At 37.3% G+C, this 24,377-nt stretch overlaps 1 protein-coding gene across 9 annotated transcripts in view; it reads right to left on the bottom strand.

Annotated features, from left to right (window-relative positions):
• FAM168A (family with sequence similarity 168 member A) overlaps positions 1-24,377 on the bottom strand; it is a 200,808-nt gene that overhangs the window by 10,912 nt on the left and 165,519 nt on the right. The gene's annotated exons all lie outside the window — the stretch shown is intronic.

Here is a 24,377-nt window from a genome sequence, read left to right as displayed (position 1 = left end):
GGAAGGCGGCGGAGGCCCCGGAAGGACTGCAAGTGGCTGCTCTGCTCCCCCCCCGGCTCAGCGACAAGGGAGCGCGCGGCCGTGCGGCCCGGGCGTCAGACAGCGCGCGCCCAAGCGCCGGCTTCGCGGGCGGCTCCCCGGGGGAGCCCGAGAACGCGCCGTCCCGGGTCTGGTCTCGGGCTCCCTCCGAGCTCCCAGTCTCTCCCGGCCTTTTCTTTCGTGAACAGCGCCCCCTGGCGCGGAGCCTCTCCTAACGGCGAGGGGGCCTCGAAGCTCCGAGCTGAGACAGCACGAGCCCAAGGTCGGGGGGGGGGGGGGGGGGGGGGCCGGCGCTGCTGATTGGTGGGACACGGCCGCTTTCTGGGCCGTTTCTGTTTCCTCCTTGTAAAAGGAGAAAGCCCGTCTCAATGGGCATACAAGTCCCTTCTGGCCCCCAAGGGTTCTATGAGAGAGGTGTGGGAAGGCGATGCGCGCTCACCTTCTCTTAGTCTCTCTGCCCCTGTCCCTTCTCCTGCTCCGCCCTCTCTAATCTCCTTCCGGTTCTGCTTTCTTCTCCCTTCTCATCCCCACCTCCTCTCCCTCTCCCCGCTTTCTCCCTTTCACCTTCCTTGATTTTCTCCGGACTTCCTTCGTTTTTTCTTCTTCTCCTCCTGTTCTCTCCTTTTGTCTCTCTGGCCAGGCTCCTCCTCACGCTTAACCCCCTGCCCATGTTATGACAGTTTTTGGATTTTCTCTTGTTCACTTTTATTATGCCATTCTTCCTAGAACATCTGGCCAGCTGAAGCCTGTTTCTTGTTGACGTTGCTCTCACCTGTCTAAAGTCTGACAGGTGGAATGATAGTGTTAAGCAAAGACTTCTGATACTTCTGAGAAAAGAAGTTCACAAGAAGAGGGAGAAGGCATTTAAGGTTAGAATAAAAAGAACAGGAATTTTTAAACCCTCCAAAAGTGATGGAGCTAGTAGCTAACATTATTTGTGGATGAATTTATCTGGTGAAACTCTGTCACGTGTAATTCTTTTCTCCTCAATTAGCCTATTGTGAATTCTTCACAGTGCCTGAGCTTTGTAAGATTTTACAAGCTCTGAACTTAAATTTGTGCCTGTTTATTCATTTGCTTTGAGACCCTTTGTTCACTCTTAAAGTATGAAATAATGAATTAGTTTGACTAAGCCCGTGTGACCTTTATGACCTAAAGAGCCATGAAGAATGTTACATGTTTTAAAAAAAAGATTTCTCTGTCTCTCTGATGCGCTTTTTCTCTATAAGTATCTTGGTCTGAATCCCATTGAGGTTCAGCTTATTCTTCCGAATCCTGAACTGTGCATAAAAAAAAAAAAAAAAAAAAAAAACTGCGTTTTTACCTCTCAGTAAAGGTTTTAACCTTCTTTACTGTAGTAAATTTATTTAGCACAGTAGTTACCTATCACATGAATTCAGTGGGGAGGTCTTTCTCCCATAACATCCCTTGTCCTATTTTCTGTCAAACTTTTTCAAACCTAATCCTGGATTACCCCAACCACCTACTTTCTCCATTACGTCATTGAACACTCTTGGAAAAGGCATACAGTTGTCTCAAATTCACTATGCATTTGATAGCTAATTTTAGCCCAGTAATCACTGCTGCATGGCAATAGTTCTATTTTTCCTGGAATTATCTCTACCACAGGCTTCACAGTATTTCAAATTTATCTCTGCTCTCCTCAAAAATGCTCCATCATCTGTATTCTCATGGAAGTGCTTATCTTCAACAAAGAGAAGATCTAATTCTGTTCCAATTGATCAATGATGGACAAAATCAGCAACATCCAGTGAAGGAACACTGGGAAATGAGTGTAAACTTTGCATTTTTGTTTTTCTTCCCAGGTTATTTTTACCTTCTGAATCCAATTCTTCCTGTGCAACAAGAGAACTGTTCAGTTCTGCACACATATATTGTACATAGGATATACTATAACATATTTAACATGTATAAGACTGCCTGCCATCTAGGGGAAGAGATGGAGGGAAGGAAGGGAAAAATCTGAATACAAGTGCAAGGGATAACGGTGTTAAAAAAAAAAATTTGCCCATGCATATGTACTGTCAATAAAAAGTTATAATTATTTTTTAAAAAATGCTACATCATCCCCCGTTCCCTTCCTTTCATTAAAGGGTCTTATCTCCAACTTTATCCAGAAAATAAGGAAATCTGTTACTTTTTCTCTCATTCTATATCTGAAAATTCCTCTTTAAGATCCCCAATCTCTGACTTTGCTCTGACTTTTTATGTCAAAAAGTGCACCTTTTCTTTGGACTAGTCTACCTTCAATTCTGCTCTTATACAAGAATGTTAAAATATTCTCCCATCTTCTCTAGGATCTTGGCCCTTTCTTCTTTTACTTTTTTCATCTTTCAATTTTTCCTTAAGTCTTTTTTTATTTATTGGTACCATTCCTGTTACCTAAAAACATTAACTTCAACTAAAATTCCATATTGTAATAGGAAGCCCTTCCCAATCACTCAATTCTATAAATGATTTTTATTTATTTGTGTATATGTTGTGGCCCACCCTTCTCACCTCCCACAAGTAGAATGTAAACTTTTGGGGAACTAGAACTTTTTTTTTTGCCCTGTATCCTCAATGCCCAGCAAAGTACCTTTCATATAGGAAACACTTCAAAATGTTTGCGGAATTGGATTTTCTCTCTGTCCTATCCTCTATTATTTTATCTCTCTCCTCCACTCCCACCTTTTCTTCTCCCATTTCTTCTTTGTACTTGGCCTTTCTCTTAATTTCTTCTGATTGTTTCTCTTTCCCTCCCTTAAAGAGCATTGTGGATAGAATGACAAACTTGGAGCTGGGAAGACCAAAGTTTAAGTTCTGTCTCCAACACTACTTGCAAACTATGTGATCATACATGTAAATCAAATAATCTTTCTGAGTCTCAGTTTCTTCATGTGTAATATATGGCTAATAATATCAGGAATATTTATTCCATAGGAGGTTGCTCTGAAGCTCAAATGAGATATATGTATATAAAGCCTTTTCTAAATGTCTTCTATTATTAAGATTTCTTCAATTCTAAATTTTATGACCCTCCTGCCCACCTTTGCTGCCCTCTTTATAATCTCTCTCTCAAGCTGTCTGGTATGAAAAACAGAAACCCTTTAGGAGGCACAATCTTAATATGATTTTAAGCCCTAGGCTACCTCATTGTAAAATAGCCCTAAGTGAGAAGGAATGGCTCTGGAAGTGCCTACTCACACTCCTCCAAGATAACTTCCAAAAGTGGACCTCCCAAACTGCAATCTACCTTTTCCTTTCTCTGACCTGACTCTTTTGTTACTGGCACCAACATTTACTTTCTCTTAGTTTTTTAACCTTTCATTTCCTCAAACCGCTTATGAATTCCCAGCAATTCCAATAACACAGCCCTTGCTTTTGATTCCACCCTAGTCCAGGCTTTCACTATGGCCACTTGGCTTAATAGTCCCCTTCCAGGTCAATCTATTTCTACACTCCTTCCCATTTAATCCACTTTTTGCTGCCAGAATATTTTTTCTTACATATAGATCTAGTCATGTCAGTGCGTTGCACCCCAATATCCAGTGACTCCTTAGTGTCTTGCAAAGCAAAATTTAAACTTCTTTGCCAGGGGATGAAGGACTTGCACATCTGGTGCTGTTCTACTCTTCCACTCTTAGTCCCACTACCCCTTCCCTACACAAGTTCTGCTCTTGAGTCTTCACATTTCTTTCTCTACCATACTCTGTGTTCCTCATTTCTCAACCCCAAAGATGCCCCTGCCCTTGTCCTTTCCTTTTATAAGCCAGATGCCTGTAAACCCATTTTAAGAAGGATGCCCCCTCCCACCAACCAGCCACATTCACCCCTTCATTCTTCTCCAAGACCAGCTGCTGAGTCGCTAAACTTCTCTACCATGCCCTCATGTCATCTTCCTTGCCAGATTTTTTTTTAGCTATTGTTCTTCACCAAGATCCTTGAGGAGAGAAACTTTATACCTCCTTAGGAGGCTGCTTGGCATCTGGAAGTCAGGAGAAGCCGGGTTCAATGTTGTCTTTGACATAAATTGATACATGTAACCTTGAGAAAGTCATTTAATTACTCACAGTCAATTCTCTAAGACTATAAATTGCAAGATAGTTTTTGCTCTTCTTTGGAGGATCATTTCCTTACCTTCTTATATAGAAGAAATCATAAGTCCCTACTAAAAAATTCCCTTATCAAATTATATGTAATAATACTACATAAAATGGTTATTTGTGTTATGATTTATATGTCTACCAGATCTTAAATTCCTTGTGAATAGGGACCAAATATTACCTAAATTGTATATAAGGGTGGGGAATCTATTGAGGGGGTCATCAAGTAATATTATCTCACTGGTTTTTATATATGCCCCATAAAATGTGACTGAGTTCCTATAAGAGGTACTTCCAGGGTTCTTTATAACTCTTTTTTGACTGATTCATGTATCCCAACTAAGTAAGTCAGGATCACTCTTACACTTACATGTATGTCTACCCTAGCTCCTAAAAATGTTCTGTGCACAACAGATGCTGAATAAAACCAGCTTCCTGTACCAGCAATGGAAGCAACCATTCTGATCATGTATATTTTTAGTCTTGTGCTAAAAAGCATGCAAGACCAGAGGCTCCCCTTTTCAGGATTGTGAAAGGGAAAAAAGGGAAAGAAAAAAGGGAAGCTGTGCTAAAAAACAAAAACAAAAACAAAAACAAAAAAACTGACAAAGAGGAGCTTGGGCCTCCAACTACTCCAAATAAATACTTTTCCTTCTTCTTTTCCTTCTCCCTAGCAGCAACTATTATGGCTACATACATATGACATGAAAGCAAATGTTTGCTTGGCCTAAGATTGTATCAAGTCCCTAACTACCTCTTCTGTGTTTTCTCCTCAGATAACAATTTTGAGATGATAATCCATCACTTTCTAAAGTCAGAATTCACTGAGAATCTGAGCTGCCCAAGAGAAGGTGCTTCCTGCAGCTATGTCCAACTTGAAAGAGATGATCATTGCCAGAGAGATGGACCTTCGATGAATGCTTGGATAGTAAAGACTGAGGCAAAAATGCAATTTACTCAGTAGCCCCGCAACATGTTACATCTTTTTTGTACTAAGTTTTCAAGAGAAGTCTTTTTTTTTAACTGCTTTTGGACTCCTGTGAATTCTTTGTTATGTGTTACTATTTCATGTTTTAAATATTTGTTAGTATTCATCTACCAATATTTTGCATTTTAAGAATTTTTTGTATTAGTAAACTTCTAGTGATATATGTGCAATGACCTCTGTTGAAGGGACAAGCAAAGAGCATGGGATCCACCAGAAGGAAAAGGATCTCATTCAGCTCTCCCATCTTTTACATTATGATGTTAGGCATCTCTGACCCTAAGATCCCATGATTCTGTGATGTTAAAATTTTAGTACTTGGTGATTCTAAGATTCTGTTACTCTATGGTTTGGAAGTTCTAACATTTTTGAGAGACTAAGTGTTTAGGTCTTCTCTTGTGACAAGAAGTATACACTTCTATATAGTTAGATCTATATAGTAGATCCACTACATCCAGTAGTGGATGATAAGAAAATGAAGGTGATGACTATAAACTCTTTCAGCAACAAAGGACATCAGGGTTAAATGATGTTCGTGCTTTGTTTCAAATACGGACATACTATTAGAATTAAAAGAATTAGCAAAGATAGAGAAAAGAAAAATGCTAGTCTCTAGAAATTCCAAATCCATCTTTCTAAGCATACAAAATTAATCTTCCCAAAGTATATCATCTTTAATCAAATTTCCCAATTAAAATCTTCCACTGATATTCCTCTGCCTCCCATGATTAACAGCTTTATCTCCTCTCTACAAACAAACTACTCTAGACAATTGTATTTTGTCCTCCTCCAACTTTTGCTGGTACCATTCCTGCCACTCAAGATGCACACTTCTCCTCTGATCCAAATCTTACTTCTCAACCTCTAACTTGACTATTACTTCCTTTATGAAGCTATTCAGGATCTCAATCTTTACATTTCTAAAGCAAGATGGTGAGCATTTAGCCCTTATTTACTGTTTCTGGATACCTATTCTTGCAAATTTTATCTTCCTCTTCCTCAACTGTATATGTTTCTTGAAGTTAGGAATATATCTTATACTTTAAGAGTGCCTTGGTCCAAACACTACTCTCTTAAGTGCCCATAATTGACACCAGACAACTATTTGATTATTATTTTACATAAAGAGATAAGGATGGGGTTGGATTATAGGAATGATTTCTGTTCTATGTTTCATAAGATTGGGGAAAATGAATTAAAGAATGCAGTTGAAGGAGGAGTTACTCTAAAAGGAAGGCTACCACATCCTTGGAAGCCAGGGAGGAAAAGAATAAAACAGTGGAGTGTGTATGATTATAAAGTGAAACTGAAAAGGGTTATACAAAACAACTTGGTAAGATCAAGCAAGAGCTTCTCTCTTCAAGCAGAGATCTCAATGATCACTAATTGGGTATGCCCTTTTTTAAATAAACCACTCAGGTATTTTCCAGTTCTCAAATCTGATGTTTCTGTGTTCTTTGTTCAAGACTAAACCAACTGCCTTCAGTAGTCCATTCCACTTCTGGAGAACTCTAATTGTTAAAAAAAGTCCTGGTTAAATTGAGCCAAAATCTCTTTCTTGTCATCTTCATACCACTGCTCTCAATTCTGCATTTTGGGACAAAGAAAATCAGCCTAATTCCTTTTCTACAAAGTCCTCCAAATATGTGAAGACAGACTTCCAAGGCCTATTATCATTCTAGCTGCTGTGAAGAAAGCTGACCAGGGAAGAAGAGAGGACTTCATTTGTTCTAGACAATATCTCTTGATCAACATAGCCACCAGTGGTATGGTAGAAAATGTCATTTTGAGGAAGAGTACCTGAATTAAAATCTTGGCTATAATGCATAATTAATTACCTAAAGCACTGTGTAGTCACCAAATTTCCCTGGCATTCCATTTTTTTTTTTATTGTAAAAGGAGAGTGTTAGAAAAGAAGGCCTGTGAGGACCTTTCCAACTCTTTATCTATGATCCATATTAGTATTTTAGCTGCTATGCTTTTCATATTTTTATTACATATAAATGAGGCTATCTTGAGCCCCAGTGATCTTTTGAAAATGAAAATGACATTATTTGACCATAACTCTCCCATCTTGTACTTGTGAAGCTGATTTTTTGAACTTATACGGGAATTTACATTTAAGATTATGAAATTTCATCTTCTTAGATAAACTCAGTGTAATATTCTAGCCCGTCAAGATCTTTTTGGTTCTTGAATCTATCATTCACTGTGTTGGCTATCCTTTCTACCTTTGTATCTTTGCAAGTCTGAAGCCATCTACTCATTATGCAAGTCATCAATCAAAATATTAAGAAGCATTGGACTAAAACACAGATCCCTAGAGCTCTTTACCAGTGAACTACTGAAGATTACTTTTTCTAATTCCTCATTGATTTAACTGTTATTTGTTGTGCAGTTGTAGGCTTTCTGTTTTGTGCACAATGTCAAGACAAATCAAATGCTTTGATAAATTCTAGGTAAATAGTGTTTAGTAAATAGTAATTTGTAAGAGTGGAAAGAATTTATGTACTGATACTTACCAAATTAGTGAAATAATTGGTCCATATTAATCCTTCCTCCTCTTTCCATCCCTAATAAACTTCATATATTTGTACAGAATTTTAAAATCTAAAAAGCATTTTGTATATATTATCTCATTTTTAAGAGCACAACTTCAAGGGCCAAATATGAGAAGCATTATTATTATTAGCACTATTTTATAAAAGTGGGACTTCAGGTTCAAAAAGTTTAATGACTTGAAGATACTAGAAACTGTGAGAAGTCATGTACTAATACTGCCTTGTGCAAAAAAGGAAAAAAAAAAAAGATGAGATTAGTTAAGCATGAACAGTTCTTGATTAAGCTTTTCTATGCCCTTTTGATCACATCTTCCTTTTCTAGATGTTTAATAACCATTTCTTTAATAATACATTCTAGCATATTATCAGCAATAGTAAAAAACTCACTGACATATTGATAGCAGGCTCCATCTATTTTCTTCCCCCCCCCCTTTTTTTTTTTTTTTTGGGAAACTGGGATATTTGCCCTTCTCCAATCACATGTCACCTCTTCCATCCTATATATCTTTTTAAACATCATTGAGAATGGCTCAGCAATAATATCAGCCAGTTTTTTTAGCACCCAGGGATAAAAATTCACTTAGGCCTGTTGAGCTGAACTCATCAAAGGCAGCTGTGTATTCTTTTCCTATCTTCTTATTTATCTTGGGCTTCAATTCCCCATTGGTTATTTTTGCTTCTTTCTTGCCAATCCAAAACTATTCTTGGCAGAGAAAACAGAAGCAAGAAAAGAATTGAGCATCTCTACTAATTCATCATCTTTTACTATTTCAATTATTTCAATTTCACATTATTTCAATTAACAATCAATCAATAAGCATTGATTAATTCAGTCACAGTGCTAAGTGCTGAGAATGTGAGTACAGAGAATGAAACAATCCTTTAAAAAATACACAGTATGTAATGCAGTGGATAGAGCACCAGCCCTAAAGTCAGATTCAAATCTAGCCTCAGAAACTTAACACTTCCTGTCTGTGTGACCTTGGGCAAGTTACTTAACCCCAATTGCCTCAACAAAAAAGAAAAAAAGAAAATACACACACACACACACACACAAATATATAAGGAAAGTAGCCAAATAAGGTCATTTGAGGAGTAAGGGCACTAGTAGTTGGGGATATCAAAAAAGACCATATTTAGAAGATGGCATTTCTAGATGAAGAATGAGTTTTATCTAAAAGAAAGAAGATTCTATGAAGTTGATGTTGAGTTAAGTTGAGGAAGGAATGCACTCTAAGTATAAGAAACAACTGGAACAAAGGCATGTAATCAGAAGATGGAACATCATAAGACAGGCACAGAAAGGCAGCCAGTTTGACTAGACTGCAGAGTATAAAAAGGGAAGTGATGTCCAATAAGGCTAAAAAAAAATAGGTCAAATTCAGGTTGCTAAAGATCTTCAAAACTAAACAGAAGAGTTTATGTTTGAACCTAGAGGCAAGACAAGGGGGTTGGTTGAAAAGAGGAGTCACATAGTTAGATCTGGGCTTAAAAAAATGACTCGCAGCTGTATTTAGGATGGATTGGAGTGGAGAAAACCTTATTTCAGGGAGACCAATTGGGGGCTGTTGCAACAATTATGACAACAAATAATGAGAGCTTGGAATTTGCAGATCTGGAAGGACAGTGGTGCTTTGGGTGGAAATAGAGAAGTTTGGAAAATTGTAGGGTTTGGAAGGAAAGAAAAGTACTTTAGTACTTTTGGAAATGTTGAGCTTGAGATATCTTCCAGGGCATCCAGTTTGAAATGTACAAAAAACAATTAATGACACAGGATAGAAGCTCAAGAGGAAATAGGACTGGATATACATCTAGGCATCTAGCTATTGATCAACTGACTGAAAATTATATCAATTGGTACATTGATGGATATATATTATCTATCTTTTTAGCTCTGCCTCTATCTATCCATCTATCATATCTATCCATAAATCATCAACATAGAGATGATAGTTAAATATATGGGTACTGAATTTATTTGAGAGACAGAATAGTATAGTGGGCTTGGGGTCAGGAAGACCTGAATTTGGATCCTGCTTCAGACACCTCTTAGCTTTTAGGCTGTGGTCAGGTAACTTAATTTCTCTGAGCTTTCATTTCCTCATCTACAAAATAGGAACAACACTAGCACATAATTTGCAAGGTTACTATGACATTCAAATGCAGCAATTTTATATAAAGTGCACTTACAGGGACAGCTAGATGGCTCAGTGGATAGAGCATTGGCTCTAAAGTCAGGAAGACCTGAGTTCAAATCTAACCTCAGACACCCAATATTTACTAGCTGTGTGACCCAGAGCAAGTATTTAACCCCAATTGCCTCAGACAAAAAAAAAAGTATTGATAATTCTTAAAGTGCTATATGTCAACTATTACAATTCCATTAATGTCAATATTTATTTTTTCCATAATATAGCTAGCATTCTCATTGGTCAGTTATTCTTTGAAAACTATGACCAACATGTATACTTATTGTGTATCTAAGTTATATTTTAATATACTTAACATCTACTGGTCATCCTGCCATTTAGGGGAGGGGGTGGGGGGGGATAAGAGGTGAAAAATTGGAACAAGAGGTTTGGCAATTGTTAATGCTGTAAAGTTACCCATGTATATATCCTGTAAATAAAAGGCTATTAAATTAAAAAAAAAAAAAAAAACTATGACCAAAATGTCTATTTGTTCTTAATTACTTAATTTTGCTTCCCTCTATTATACATTTTTTCAGAATTCAATAAGACTTTAGTTCCCTGTACTCACATTAATCTCTTCAGAAAACTCTCTCTACTCTTTTTTCACCAGAATTATTTATGTTTTGGAGACTTTTACACTTTATCCCGTGCTGTTTAGGACATTTTTTTGTCTATGGGATGCAACCCATCCTTCCTTGGAAATCTGATCCTAAAAAATCTAGGGTTTATGGTAGACTTTGCCTAGCCTCTATCTCTAGCAGAAACCCCAAAATGGGATGGTAATTTCCTTCAAGGTTCCTGGCATCTTAACTTTAACAACCAATTGATGAGAACCTCACTTTGAGATTGAGAATAAGGTCCTATTTTGGGTGACACTTAAATTTAGTTTATTCTGATTCGGTTTTTTAAGGCAATAGGCACTGATTAACCATAAAATTAAAATACTTAATAACTGAGTTTAAAAATGTAATAAGAATAAAAAGAATATTTATGATCACTATCAGGAATTGAAGGGCCCAATTGGCAGTAGCACCCAGGAAAATATTTCTAACAACCTTCTCCATTCCTAGATCAATCCTTTTATAATTTAAAGCACAAGTGGGACTGAGCTAAGGATCTGAAGGTAGAATATGGGCTATGGTCACAACTGCAATAGCCCCAGCAGCCCACCCAAGTTCTCACTTAAGAATCCAGAATAGTAATTCTCTTTCCTTCCTGGAAGCATGACATTTTCATTAAGACAAGCCAAAGAATTATTTGCTGCTCTACTTTTAGCCTAGAGTACTCTAGAAAATGACCAGATTAATTATTCCAGCATGGCTCTGGTCCCGACTTTGATCTCTTGGCCATAGTGCTCATTTATTACCTCTGTCTAGGTAGTTTGTGGTATAGTACAATGTCGCTTCTGTTTGTGCCTCCATTGATCTTCACCCAAATCCTCTCCACCATATTTCTCCTTCTTTGGTTCCTGGATCCCTGTACAACATTACTCACATTAATCCCCCTTTCTACTTACAAAGACACTCATTCAGTCCTGGATTCCTGAGCTAACCCAATTGGCCTCCCTGGATCTTCCAATGTGTCCTCTATGCAGCTACCAAATGTAGATTCCTAAAGCACAGAAAAACTATTGGACAAATTACTATGGTTCCCTTCTGACTCTAGGATCAAACATGAAATAAACTACATAATGTCTCTGACAATCTGGCCCTAGCTTCTCTTTTCAGAATGATTATACATTATTCTCCTCAGACTATCTACTCTGCATACAGAATGGCCCCATGAATACACGATTCCCTTATACACTATAGCCTATCTCTTGCTTCAATCAATTCATCAATAAACACTGAGTTAACCTTTGAGAATATAATAAAAGGCAAAAGACAATCTCTCAAAATCTAATGGAGAATATGTACAGATAAGTTATATAGTGGAGAAATAGGAAATAATTAAGAAAGGGATTGGGAAAGGCTTTCTGTAGAAGACAGGCTTTTAACTGAGACTTAAAGGCGGCCAGGGAAGCCATTAGGCAGAGATAAGGAGGGAGAGTATTCCAGGCATGAGGACAGCCACAGTATCCAAAATTAGGAAATGGAATATCTTATTTGTTAAAAAGCAAAAATGCCAATGGACATTCAAAGAGTATGTGGGGAGTAAGATAAAAGAAGACCAGAAAGGGAGGAGAGGGCCAGATTACGAAGCCGAATAAAGTCTTTTGTATTTAATTCTGAGGAACCAGGGAGCCAATGAAGTTTATTAACTAAGAAGGTGACTTGGTCCAATGTGTGTTTTAGAAAAAACATTTTGGTGAATGAATGGAGGATAGATGGAAAGAAAAAGTTGAGACAGGCAGACCTATCAGCAGGTGATTGTAATAGTCCACAGAAGTCTCAGTTAAAAGCCTAAGGCTATAGACTCAGAGGACAGAAAGCAGGCGTACTTAAGTGATATAACAAAGGTAAAATATACAGGCCTTGGAAACAGATTGAATATAGTACAGACAAGTGGTGGAATCCAGGATGACAATTAGGTTTTGAGCCTAAGAGATTGGGAGGTTGGTGTTGCTCTCTGTAGTAAGAAGAAAAACAGGGGTGGGGAAAACTGGAAACAATTTAGGGAGAAACTAGTAGTAAGTTCTATAGCCTCTATTTTTAAGTTCTATTTTGGACATATTGAGTTTAAGAGGTCTACTGGACATACAGTTTGAGGTGTTTGAAAGGCAGCAGGAGATGTCAAACTGTAGATCAGTAGAAAAGTTGGGGTAGAAAAGGTAGACTTGAGAATCATCAACATAGAAATGGGATTAAAATCCATGGGAGCTGCTAAACACCAAATGAAATAGTACAGAGGGAGAAGATGGCTCAAGACAGAACCCTGGGGGACAATTATAGTAAGAAGGCAGAATTCAGATGAGCATCCAGCAAAGGAAACCGAGAAGGAGCACTCTGATAGGAGGAGAACCACGAGAGAATGATGCCTTGCAAATCTGGAGAGAAAAGAATATTCATGAGAAGATCATTCAATAGGTATCTAAGACTGCAGGGATCTTATATGGACTTTTTTGTATCTCTACTTCCCTCCCTTGATCCTAGTTTTGGCTATGGTAGAACACGTAGAATGCTTCTTCCTTCTGCTCAAGAATAGTCGAAAAAAGTTATTCCTTGCTTTCTCCCTTAATCTTTTCTTCCTTAGGTTGAATAACCCTCTCAATTGCAATTCTACTTTCTATATTACAGCTTCCCTTTATGATAGCTGCATCATAGATAATTCTCTCCCTCTCCTTTAAGTCCCTTGGATTGGATTTACAAACTTCAGGCACATATATTCTGAGTGGCCCTGGCTAGTTGCATGCCACTTGTAGTGTTCTTTTCTAAATTATAATGTTCTCTGGGAGCAGGTTTCTTGAGGGACTTCTGGAGGCAGCCTTAGTTTCAGTTTAGTGTAATAATCACCTCAAATGCAGCCAGGAGCTAAAGTCCAGTCCTTTATTGTCTCTTCCAAAATAGCCCAGTTAGTTTTCTTTGAGTCCTATCTCCCTCCTTTGTTCCAAGAGCTCCTATTGCTTGTCCTTTGCCTCTGCCGGTTTCTGCCTCCAACTCCCTCTAAATCCTCCCTTTTCAATCTGCCAAAAGTCTCTAGTGCTTGTCCTTTTATATGCTCTTTCAGAGGGGTGAACTCAGAGGTTGACTCCTCCTCCGAGAGTGGGATTGTGGGAGGTGTGACTTGTGAATCTCACAAAAGTGTGAACTCCAAGGAGTACTTAAATACATTAGTGAGCTAGAGAATTTGCTAAGTACCATGCTAAATTAGATAAGAGACTTAACACTTGGTAAGGATTCTAACATGCTGCGCCTAATCTTTTGTACTTTTTGACTCTTCTGAGTTTGTAACCTTGACATTATTCTCAACTCTTCCACAGATCTAAATCTCACCAGTAATATCTCTCACAACGGATCTCTTCTCTCTACTCGCACTGCTACCCTCATAGTTCAGTTTCCTAGAATTTTGCAATCGCTTCCTAACTGCTAACCCTTTCTTAGTAACTCCCTCGTCCAGACCAGGGGGAATGAGAGATGTTTTTAGAGGATCAAACCTCTGGTGTGAAGATCTGCCCTACCTTTCCAAGGCTGCTCTTTGGTGTCAGGCTCTTTGGGGCCCACCTTCACCCAACTCTCCCCTGGGGATCCATGACATCTGCCATGTGCAGCAGCCACACCCTGATAAAGCCATCTTAGCTGGGCTAAACCGAGTGGAAGGGAACCAACAGGCCTCAAACCCATTAATGAGTAAGGGGGATATCTACTCCAAGCATGTGAAACTCTCCCTTGGGGGAAGGGGCGGGGAGACAATGTGTTACAATAGCCATGAAGGGGCTAACTCAGGCCTGGTGGGACACTGAGAGCTTCAAGATCCATCTGTGGCATCCAGGGTCATCAGCAATCCTCCTGACTTCGATGACTCAGGAAGAGAGAGTGAGGCTGACAACTTTGTCTGATGCTGCCTCATCTAAATTCAATTAATGCACAAAACAAGACATCATCCATCCACGGACAGCTCCAGTCCATCCTCAGAAATGCTGCCAAAGTAAGTTACCATCAGCTAGAGCTAATTATGTCACTGCACTGAATAAAATCCAGATGATTCCTATTGACAATGCAATCGAATATAAACTTCTCTAGTTTTTAAAGTCCTTCACATATTGGATCCACTCTATCTTTTCCTCCAATATTTATCAATCGAGCCAAACTGGCTCTCTTTCTACTCCTCACATATAACCCCATCTTCCATTTCTGTGTCTTTACACTGGTCATATCACATAAATAGAACACCTTCTTTCTTACTTGTACCTGAGATCAGTCTCTCTATTCCTTCAGGACCCAGCTCAAACATTATCTTTCACATGATTCTCCCCAGCTCTCAATTCCCTTCCTCTTAAATTACCTTGTATTTAATTACTTAAAAAAAATTTTGTATATAACTTACGTGTCCTTGTTTCCCCCATTAGAATGTAACATCTCTCCAAAACGAATTATATTTGTGTACCCCAGTGCCTAGGACAGTGCCTGGACTCCAGTAGGAACCTAATAAACATTTGGTCAGTTTAAGAAATGAAATTATCAGAAAAATAATATTTAGTAACTATAACTTCTCATTTCTGCTGTATCTTTTCTATATTCTAATTTAAGATCTGTATGAAATGCTCATCATTCACTCCTGTTTGGAAAGGGGATCTATGGTATGCTCTCAGCTCAGGATTTTTTTTCCTTATTCTCACTCATCTGCTTTCTGTGATCTATCCTCCCTCCTTGAGTTGGTAAATTTCTGTATTTTTTAAAACTCTATTTAATTGTAATAGCAACTGTTGCAAAACCTGGCTGGACAACAAAGTATCTTCAGAAGCCTTATAAATAACGAGCCTCAAACACTGAAGAAAAAATTCTGTTAAGAGTCTTACACATTTATATAGCTTTAAAAAATTCATGTAACCTAAAAACAACAACAACAGAAAAAAAAAAAAAAACTGGTTTCCAGTATTGAAGAGAAAACCTTTCTAAACCATAAATTAAATAAGTAGCCTCCTGTTTTGGTATGGCCCAACTAAATGAAAAAAAAAATTTAGAAAATTACAATGCACACATAAGTTGTTCAGGAAACAAAAGCCTAAATATATGTGTGTGTAGACATACAAAGAATATGAAAAAATATATGAAGATGCTATTAATTTTTCAGGGAAGAATAATTTGATATTGTAAAAAGGATGCCATATTAATCTCTTTAAACATTTTTCTTAAACCTTATTGCCTTTTGCCTTTCTTGGAAACACAGTTTTATTCCAAATCCACATACTAATTACAACTAAAAGAAACCAAGCCAAACCTATTCACAAATTCTTTTGAGTACTTTGATTTCAGTCATCATTTCACAAAGAAGTCAGAAGTGAGGTCCAAAGTATAAAGACTTTTCTTTTCTACTCAGAAGCATTACATCAATGGAAATCTTGTCAATGAATGCTGCATATCAAAGTATACTGAAATATATTCAACTGTCATATAAAGCAGAAGTATTGCAGATCTATTATTTTTAGACATAGTCCATCAGCTAAAGATTTATCTGTATTTTTAGTGACCTATGTAACATTAATTCAAATTCATACTCAGCTTTTTACATTAATTGAATGACCTTTAAGAAAAATTCTGAACTGCCACTCCCTTCAAACTCCAGGGATGGGCACAATAATACTCCAAGTTCAAAACATCTTTGTGCTTTAAATTTTTTTCTAAATAAATTTCCAACAATAGATTTTGCTTTCTGGTTGACAAGAATAGCTTCTGCCAACTCTTCAAAGTACATTCTTTTTGCTGCCCCCTTAATGTTTAGGAACATTCACAGGAAAGCTTGATTTTGCCTTCAAAGTTTCTTTATATTTTTCTCCTCTCCATTACAACTTCTTATTGATGAAATAAGGATATATTAAGGATGATCAGTGTTAAAGCCATCCCTGTTAAATAATCTTTTATTTCTGGAGAAAACCATTTGGAAAAAAAGATTGTGAGTCTTATATATTCAAAATACAACTTATTGGAGCTGAATTGGAGCAGTAAAATAATCACTATGATCCTGAAAATCTTCCTAATCTCCAAGTTACTGAGATGAGGGATTACTTGAAAAGAGACATTTGGGTGCCTCCAAGCAGTCTAGGGCTGTGTTCAGAAAGGGGCAGTGTGATGACATCTCAGAATGAAGTAGATGCTTCCTCCCAAGGGTGGAGAGCAAGGAGTAGCTATTGCAGGATGGGGGGACTTATATTCCTGTTCTCCCACTTCTCCCCTCGGTATATTTTGGCTACTCTGCTACCATTCTCTCTGACCTGCTGCTCTTGAACACTTACCCTGCCAATGATATCATGAGTTCCAGACCATTAAAGGAAAAACCCATATGATCATATATGAATTAAAATGATAAATTCACTTGATTTCATAAGCTCTGAGCACTGATGTATAAATCTTAGAGCAAAGACATAATTCTGTTATTTCCTTCTGTGAAATCCCAGACACTTCTTCCACAGATTCTTCTCTGTGTAATGAATGCTCAACGTCCTCCCTACAGCATCTGAGTGAACTGCTAGAATCAAGCATTGTCTATTTAAAGTCTTCATTAGATCAGCAAATTTCTTCCATCCTCATGAAATATTCTGAATAAGAGTTGACATTAATGAGATAATGTACCAAATACATTCAATGTGTTTCTATAACACTGTATGCAATTCCATTTTAAAATAAGGAATCTCATTTGTAGCTAGCTATTAAAAGATCTGTATGATAAATTTAAAATCACTGGATTCTGGGATCGTACATTCTCTAAGTTGGAAGACACCTCATATATCTAGTCCAATCTATGACTATAATAATATAATATATAATACATGTATATTATATAATGTAGAGAGAGAATATATAATTCTATAATATTAAAAGAGTTCTAGAGATTAACTGGCATATGAGGATACTTTTAAGACCAGGGAAGCTCAGTATGAGGGAAACTTCGTAATAAACCACCTCTTCTGAATGGAATATTTTGCTTTAAAATGAAATGAGTTCCTCCATCATTGGAAGTGGTTAAGCACTATGGTAGACTTAGCTTTTCTCACAAATACAGTGATCCAAGACATTTTGATAGACTTGGGATAGAAAATGTTACCTATACCCAAAGAGAGAATTGTAGAGACTGAATGCGAATTGAAACATACCATTTTCATCTTTTTTTTGTTCACTTACTTTTTTTTTCTCTTGGCTTTTCCCTTGTTTTCTGATTTTTCTTTCACAACATGATTAATATGGAAATACATTTAAAATAATTTTATATGTATAACCTATACCAGGTTGCTTGCTGTCTTGGGGGAAGTAAGGGAGGGAGGAAGAAAAAAAATTGGACCTCAAAGTCTTACCAAAATGAATGTTGAAAACTACCCTTTACATATAATTGGAAAAATAAAATATTATTGAAATTTAAAAAAAAAAAAAAAAGGAAGTGGTCAAGCAGAAGCTCATTGATCACTTCTCATGGACATTGTAGAGCTTGGGCTAGATGATCTCTGAGGTATTCTCTGCAAACACTTATTTGTGCTGACAGACTTGATCTCATCAGGGAAAGTTCTAGGTGCTAACAGACTCAGTTTTTAGTTACCAGGTCCAGGTCCCAAGCTGGCTTGTTATTTTATACAAATGCTCTATTATAAGGCATGACTGAGGCTCTTTAACCAGTCCTGATAAAATTCCTATGCTAAGTCATTTCATCCAATGGCTTTTACTTCTTTCACACTGGTAAAGGACTTTTCATAGGGTTAAGTGACTTGCCTAGAGTCACACATTTGGTAAATGTCTGAGGTCAGATGAGTCTTCTTGACTCCAGGTCCAGTGGGTTACTGACTGTCACATGTATGTGTTTATACAAACACATACACATAAATACCTTATAAGATATACATCTTATAAAATAAGGATAATGACCTAGATGGTATCAGGCATCACTAGTTCTCACAACCTGAGTTATATTTTTCTTTTCTGATAATTTATGTTCTAGAATCCTCTCCAGCATTAAAACATTCTATGTTTTAAAGGCCTTTTCAGCTCTGATATATCTCTGATCCAAAATATACCTTCCATTCATTGACCTTATAAGCATTTGTCAGGGCCTGAAATAAAACAACAAAAATTAAAACTCCCTCACACTCTAAGCATTAACTTTTCCTGTAAGTTCTCTTCTGACCCTAACGCTACCCTTTATGATCATATATGATGAATCTGTTCTCCCTGATCCTATAGATTTTTTATATTTGAAGGCAATAATTATGTCCACACTGAGCCTTCTCTTCTTCAAGCTAAATTCCTTCAATCCATGAGTACATAACCTTTCCTTAGCCAGGTAATTGGGAAAAGATGAGTGTGGAAGAAAGAATAGGATAGCAATTGTTTTATCCCACCTGATTGGGGAATACTTTTTTTAAAGCTGAACTTTATTTTGTTTCCAAATAACTATCTACCTTCTCTCCTTCCTGCCTCCCCTTCCCGACCCCCCTCGGAGAAAGGTAGGAAAACAAAGTCTTGGGGGATGTACCTTCTAACTGAATTTTCTACTTAAATTGAAGTCCAACTCTTTAAGGACAAAAATCATTTTTTTCAATAAATCTTTCTGATGGGTAGAGTTGCTCAAGGGCATATAGCCAGTGGCAAAGTCAGCATTAGAAGTATTTTAAAACTATCACAAAAAACTGTTGTCATCTGAGGACCGAGGTATGAACACCAGCTCTGCAGCTCAGTGGCTAGAGGACAATGGGCAAATCGTCCCCTCTCTGAGCTTTAGTTTCCCGATTTAAAAAATTGATATAATCATCTTTATATTATATCTCTCAGCAAGTAGGAAACAGACCACTTTGTAAATTGTAGACTGATGTAAAAAGGTGAGCTGTTATTACTACTAGTAGTAATGACAAAAGAATTCTAGTGCCATGACTAGTCTTTTTCTAAAAAGCATCCCCTCTCCTCATACACACACACACACACACACAATTTACGTGCATTATAAAGCTTTTCAGATACTAGGTGTGCATATAGCAAATCTGTTTTCCAGAATGGAGACGCTGAAAGACAGCTTGACAGAGAAGATATTGCCTGACTGTGACTGTACGCCACTCTTGTTTACAATGCTTTTAAAGTTACAAAGCACTGCCCCCCATTCATTAATTCATTTGTTTCTTAGAACAACTTTGTCATAGAGGCTGTGCAGGAATTATCTCCATTTTTACTAATAAGAATACTATAGTTTAGAGAGAAGGAAGGGTTTGACAAAGATCACATAATGAAGCACAGGCAGACACATGCTAGATCCCAAGTCTTCTGGTTCCAAGCCAGAGTTTGTGCCTTTGTCCAGGGATCTTTTTTTGCTCTAATTATTAAATTTGAGCACTGGTCCGTATATATATAAAATACAGAGCTGAACCCACAAGTTGATGGATAGTACTTTTCTCTGCATGGATGATAATGTCAAAAACAATCAGCACTGCAGACCCAAGCAGGTCTCAGGAATCTGGGAGCAAACTATTCCAGGGGACATGTGTTTCTTGGGGAGTTGAGGTTCTTCTCTTTTTAAAAAAGATTTTTTTTAAATATGTGGGATGTAAATCTTTCTAAAACAGATTCACATGTCTTTCCTTGCTTCCATAAATAGGAAAAAAAAAAACAAACCCAAGTACACTGTAACCTTTCCTCATGGCTCATGAACAGTACTCCAACTTTCATGACTGTGCTGGGCAGGAATAGGATGCAACAGTTGTCCCTTTGCTGAAATGGTAGCCAAAGAAGGGGCATACAGAGAGCAAGGAAAGAGAATAAAAAGGTACAAGCCTAGCCAAATGAATTAGTCAACTCAATTGAAAAGAGTAGTTTAAAAAAACCCTTATCTCTCCCAAGAATCCAGCAATAAAAATGATAATAATATCTTCTCATCAAGTCTTCAAAACATGGAGGTGACCCATGGCTCTCAAAGCTTATTACAACAAGAGAAAACATAACTATGGCTGGATACTGAGGGACAGCCTGAGCAAGATTCAAACACAGGCCTTCAGACAAATTTAGAGTGTAGACACATGGAAAGACTGATATATTTGGAGTCAGAGGCTTGGGACTGAAATCTTGGCTCTACCATTTACTATCTCTATGCCCAAGAGCAAGTCACTTAATCTCCTTAAAACTCATTTCTTCAGCTGTAAGGTGATGGGGTTAGATAAGATGATCTCTAAAATCTCTTCTACTTCTAAAGCTATGATTCCATGGTTTAAGGAATGGAGGAATTGTAGTATAGCAGGGCAGGAAGTCTTTATAGTGATGAAACTATATCCTTAAATTATAGTTAATTAATAATAATGATGTTAATAATAATAACTTACATTCATATAGCATTCTGAGATGTGGGGGGGACTTTCTGATATGGCTGTAGTCTGCTGGGTTTGGAGAGTTTTTATATTTTTTAAATACCTTTTCTTGTTGGGCCACTCCATCCCATGCTATCACTATACTTTCCTATAACAATCCCTATACTTTCCCTTCTAATCTGCTATGGTCTGGAAAACCAAATGGTCAAGCTTGTTTGCATAAAATATAAAACAAGATCAATAAACTGACTCTGATTGAGGGGCTGAGGGACTCCTCTATGAGTGATGAGTATTGTTTTATTGTATGAACTTTCTTCTGGGTCAGGATTTGAAGACCTGTGGTTTGAATATTTTTTAAGTTCAGAATACATAGATTTACAAAATGTTACAGTTAAAGGGGACCTTAAGAGATTACCTAGTGTAATTCCACCATTTTATGAAACAGAAAGAAGCTGACTGATTTGACCAAGGCATATAGTAGTTAGTAGCAAGACAGTACCTTGAACCCAGATTTCCTGATTCTTAGGCTGCTGCCCTTTCCCACTATACCTAATCATTTTCCAGTTAAAGTCACACAAACTCAGCTTCAAAGATTTAATTCCTCCTTATTAATAGCTATTATTTTGAAATTATCTAAGTGAGTCAGAGGGAGGAAATTGAAACTTAGAATAAAATTTTGTAAGAGTGTTACATGTAACCTTCAGTTTAAGCTTTCTGTTTAGCCATTTCTCTTCGAGGAATAGACTTACTAGACTCTGGAAGTCTTAACTATCCACTCAAGAGAACCAGGCCGAGTTGACTTATTTTTAAAAGGTATCATGGATGCCTGATTCTGACCCATTATAATGGCACCTATGTATTCAAGACAATTCCAAAAGACTCATGATGAAAAATGTTCACAATTCAGATTGAAGCATATTTTTTCACTTTATTTTTCTTGAGGTTTTGGAGAGTCTGTTTTCTTTTACAATATGGAAATATATTTTGCATGACTTCATATATATAACTGACATCAAATTGTCTGCCTTCACAAGGAAGGGAGCGAGGAAATTTGGAATTAAAATTTTTTTTAATGAATTAATTTTTTTTACACGTAATTGGGAAATATTTAATAAAATAACCAAACAATGGCACCCATCTGCTAAATTTCTGACAGAAAAGAAATAAGGTTACTGTGTTATTACACAGTTGGATTCGAGAAAACTTGGCCCAATTTGTGGATCCAGATCCAGCTAGGCCAAAGAAACCTTCAATCACCTAGTAACCATGTAGGGTTTAAACTCTGGCTCTTGAAAATTGCTCCCCAAGAGGTCAGACACAATGATTCCATTGTGGGAATAATAACAGCAACTGCTCTAATGTAGAAAGTTCTCAAGGCTTACAAGGCACTCTTCCTACAACAATTCTATGAGGTAGATAATAAAAGTATTATCATCCTTTTACAAGGCCTAAGTCTCTGGAGAAATCTAATCCATTTTCCATTCCTGCGGGGAGGGCTCAAGCTCTGAAGATAACATTTATCAGACAGGTAAACTCCAGTCATAAAATATAAGTTATTTTATACACAGATATATGTAGATAAGTGTACTGAGGAAGTCTGGGGCAAAAGAAAACAGATTGTGTACAAGGCGCATTTTGCCACTTTAACAAGTTATCTCCATCATTTCCATTCCCAGTTGGCAAGTGTTCACAATTTTTTATTTTATTCAAATGGTTCCTACATTAAGGCTCCTAAAAAGGATCACTGACAACTCAATTCAAAATTTAAGAATATGGAAATGAAAGATCTTGTTGACTCAAACGACTATTTCTTAGTGGTTAGCTCTTCTCAACATAAATATTCACATCATGTGTGACATAAAGTAGCATATTCATAAATTGTATGACATGAATAAATCCCTTCACCTTTCAAAGTCTTGGGTTCTCAATTATAAAATAGGGATGATAATAATAATAACATACATGTGAACACCATTTTAAAGCTTACAAACTGCTTTATAAGCTCCTTTAAAAGCAGGGACTATTTTTATTTTATTTTTGTACCCTCAGAGTCTCACACAATGTTTTGGACATAACAGTTGCTGGATAAATATTCATGAGATTGGATTAATGGATTGTCTTAGTGTAATCTCATAACAAGCCTGCAATATAGAGACTATCCATGTTATTATCCCCATTTTACAGATGAAGAAACTAAGTTAACAGATTCTAAGTGACTCTCATTCATTCAGGTAGCAGGTGTCAGAAGCAGAATTCGACTCCAAATTTTAGTTTAGTGGCCTATTTATTATGCCATGCTTCTTCTAATATTTGCAGCACTGACTTTACACAGGTGCTATGAGGATCAACTGACAAAATGTGTGTGAAATAATTCTGTAGCTGTCAAGCTCTATAGAAATGAGTTGCTGTTATTACTGCTATTGTTATTCCTTCAGGAAAGTTCTCCTCTTTCGCTTCATCAAGTGATCCTAGATTTTAGAAAGTTATGCTAGCTCAATTCAAGTTCCAGTAGGTCCTATGGATCCCAGCAACAGCAAAAGGTGAAGAGATTTATCCAGGCACAGTCATCAGATATGAATAACCACGTTCTAAGATAGAGAGAAGGTAGCTAGGTGGCATAATGAACAGAACACTAGACCTGAAGTCAGGAAGACTCCTTGTACCGAGTTCAAATCCAGTCTCAGATACTTATTTGTTATGTGACCCTAGATAAGTCACTTAGCCCTGCTTGTCTCAGTTTTCTCATCTGTAAAATGAACTGGAGAAGGAAATGGCAAATCACTTTAGAATCTTTGCCAAGAAAATCCCAAATAGGGTCACAAAGACCCAGATACAACTGAAACAACTCAACAACAACAAAAGATGGAGGATGATTGGCTGGGATTTAGTTTGATGGAGGAAATACATAGATGAAAAAAACCAATTATTGAAGTATAAGTCTAACTACCACAAACTATTCTAATTCTCTAATTTCCTCTTTTTATAAAGCACTGGTCCTGGGGCTTCAAGATTATACCAATAAGCTCTGGAAGGTCTTGCAACAAAACTAGAAAGGCTTTCAGTATAGGCTCAATATGTTTATCATTTAAGCCCCAGATTTATTAAGTTTGGAGAAACTCATCACCAGAAGGCCCGCAAAGCATGGCTCTTAGCAACTCTTAAGCATCATTTACTAAAGTATGGAAGGCTGCCATTTCTATCACAGGAAGAAACATCCACAACAAGGAGACTACTGAAGTATGAAAGTATAATTAATAATAAGTACTTTGATGATTATGATGATGATAAAGGTTATTTAAAAGCCAGATTGAGGGTGTTCTGTAATAACCATTTGTTCTATCTGGCTACTTCTGTTGAGCTAGGCGGTCCCTTCCTCTTTCATTCCTCCCCATGCATCTTATCCAAGCACTCAACCTAACTGAAGACAAGAGGATGGTCTCAGAAAGAAGCCCTCCTGTTAGGATCTAGTACTTGAGTATTTATAAACCACTCCCTTCCCCATCCCTCTGAAAAGCCCACATGGTTGGTTCTCTCCAGAGGAGGAAAAGCAAGGAGTAGGAAAGCAGT

The sequence above is a fragment of the Sarcophilus harrisii genome, chromosome 3 (assembly GCF_902635505.1).
Source record: "Sarcophilus harrisii chromosome 3, mSarHar1.11, whole genome shotgun sequence".
Classification (NCBI taxonomy): Eukaryota; Metazoa; Chordata; class Mammalia; order Dasyuromorphia; family Dasyuridae; genus Sarcophilus; species Sarcophilus harrisii.
This window is presented reverse-complemented; position numbering and strand designations above follow the sequence as displayed.